This window comes from Panicum virgatum, chromosome 4N, assembly GCF_016808335.1.
Source record: "Panicum virgatum strain AP13 chromosome 4N, P.virgatum_v5, whole genome shotgun sequence".
Lineage (NCBI taxonomy): Eukaryota > Viridiplantae > Streptophyta > Magnoliopsida > Poales > Poaceae > Panicum > Panicum virgatum.
Genome location: NC_053148.1, coordinates 6618771 through 6621323, shown reverse-complemented (window position 1 = coordinate 6621323; position 2553 = coordinate 6618771).

Genomic DNA, 2553 nt, shown 5'->3' with positions numbered 1-2553 from the left:
GCTGGCGACCTCGTCCTAAGGTGGATCCTGAACCGAGCGGGGCTCCACAAACTCTCCCCCAGCTGGGAGGGTCCCCTCAAGGTTACAGAAGTATGCCGGCCCGGATGCGTTCGCCTTGCCACAGAAGATGGGGTGCCGCTACCCAACACAAGGAACATAGAGCATCTGCGTAAGTTTTACACTTAGATAGAGCAGGAAAATGAATTTTTCCTTTGTAATAAGATAGAATTGGCGTGCGGCCCAGAGCGGTGGGGGTCCATCCTCGTAAACCCGGCCTCTGGCATCCATCACACCATCGGCTAGCATAACGCGCGGCCCAGAGCGGTAGAGGACCGCCCTCATAAACCCGGCCTCTGGCATCTATCGCGCAAGCCATGTATATCAAGTTGCAAAGGAAAGATTTGCCCCCAGTTCTGTCTTTGTGTCAAAATCTTATTTCGCATTTCGATTCTCGAGTTTTTACCTTTCTAACCCCCGCGCGGACTTCCACTCTTGTCGCTACAGCTAAGATCTGTATTGAGTTGCCGGACTTCCGTACAGGTCCGGACCCCCTTGCTGCTGGGAGAGGGGTCTGGACCCCTAAGGACCTGCTCTGGAGAGGGGGTGCTTGTTTCCTGGGGTGGTCCGGAGTCTCGTGTAGCCGCTTAGCTGGTTCCGTACCCAAAGCCTACACGCTCCGCCACCCTGTAACGAGTGCTCTAATACCCAGAGCTGGGTAATTGGGGGCCCGGACCTCATTCTAGCTCAAGGGTCGGCTTCCTAAGTCCTACGCGGCAGTTCCAGCTCCATATCTCAAAGGATCGAGTACGCCAAAATGGCCTCACCTACCGCTAGGGAGGGGTCCGGAACCTCAGAGCTAGGTCCGGTAAAGTCGTGTTTGTTTCCTGGAGTGGTCCGGAGCCCTGTGTAGCGTCTTAGCCTGGTTCCGTACCCTAAGCCTACACACTCCACCACTCTGTAACAAGCATTGAGTTGCCTGGACCTGCGTGTCCGGAGCCCCGGACCTCGTACTAGCTTGGGGGTCGGTCCAAAATAAGTCCCGCGGGCTTGCTACTAAGCTTTGACTTTGAGTGGTATGCATGCTAGGCCTTGACTGGTGGTAGCTGGCCTCAAACCATTGAGCCTACCTACCATGGGGTCCTGGCATCCGCTTTAAGGCTTCATGCAGATCGAGGTCCAGTCTCAGTGGTAGACAGATTCAAAACAACCGAGCCTGTCTCCCAGGGGGCCCGGAGCGTTCGCTTTGAGCTAGACACCAAGGATCGATTCTGCATGCGTCAAACAACTAAGTTGCAGTATCATTACTACCATCCCAGCGAGTTTGATTTTCTTCTCTGTAGTTTTTTTTTCTGCTATACAGGGAATAAGTCGCTCGTTCAACTTGCAATTTATGCTACCTCTATGCCCCAGGACAATTACTCAACCTCATACGGGGGTCCGGAGTGTCTTCTTCGGCTCCGATGGCAGATAGGTTCTAACAACTGAACCTATCTACCAGGGGGCCAGGGCGCCGGGTACACACTTGGTCCTTTTTAATTAATTTGATTAATGGTATATGCAACTTAGTTCTGGGAGTGGCCCGCTTGACTGGCTCACGTCTCGTTAAAAATTGGTTTTTCTAGAAACTTGGTTTAGGGGGCTCACACTGTGTTTTGTGCTAGCTACTCTCCATAAGGACCGTACGTCATTAGAGCGACAACAACCTGGGACAACCGCGCAACCACAAGACTGGAATGGGACGATCTTGGCTTACTAATTAGGTCTTTTTGGTTTGGAGTAACTTACCTGCGGGGCAAGGGTGGTAAGCTTCTATGGTCCCTGCTCCTCCGGCTTGGTCTGTGCTCCGTGTCTTGTACCCCTGTGAGGTGGGCCCCATCGTCGCTGATCCAACTCTTCGCGGTTACGCCTTACCAACGAGATTCTTTGTAACGGCCTCGTAGTGTGCTTGCTAGCCATCTCACCTACGGAAGTGTGATGAACAAATAGCGTAGCTCACGACTTGTGGGTAAAGATGTGCAACCTCTGCAGAGTGTAAAACTGGTATACTAGCCGTGCTCACGGTCATGAGCGGTCCGGATCCTCCTTTTGATTTGTGGGGTTACCTTGGTGGTTTCGGTTTGGTTCTCAGTAGTTCATGATTAATTTTGATTAATTACTATGTAACTGGGTTATGGTAAATCATCAACTTGTAGTAATTAGCTTTAATAAAATTTTGCCAAGACTTAAAAGCTAATGCAGTTGAGTCAGCCAACCTTAGAGCCTCATATTTTGTGTTATACTTGTTGAGTACAAGTTGTGTACTCACACTTGCCTCCTCTACTCTTTTTCCTTTTGTTCTTTTTGGGATACTCTACTGCTGCTTAGTTCCTGCCAACGCGAGGGAGTTCACTCAGAGCTACCAGGAGTACGAGGACTTCTAGGCGGTCGTCTCCCAGTCGACGTCCTTGTGGGGCCCAGCTTCCGAGAGTTTTCATATATGTACTTACGCTTCTTCTGTATCAGACATTTTGTCATTCATGTAATAAATAACAGTCGTACTCACTTTATTATATC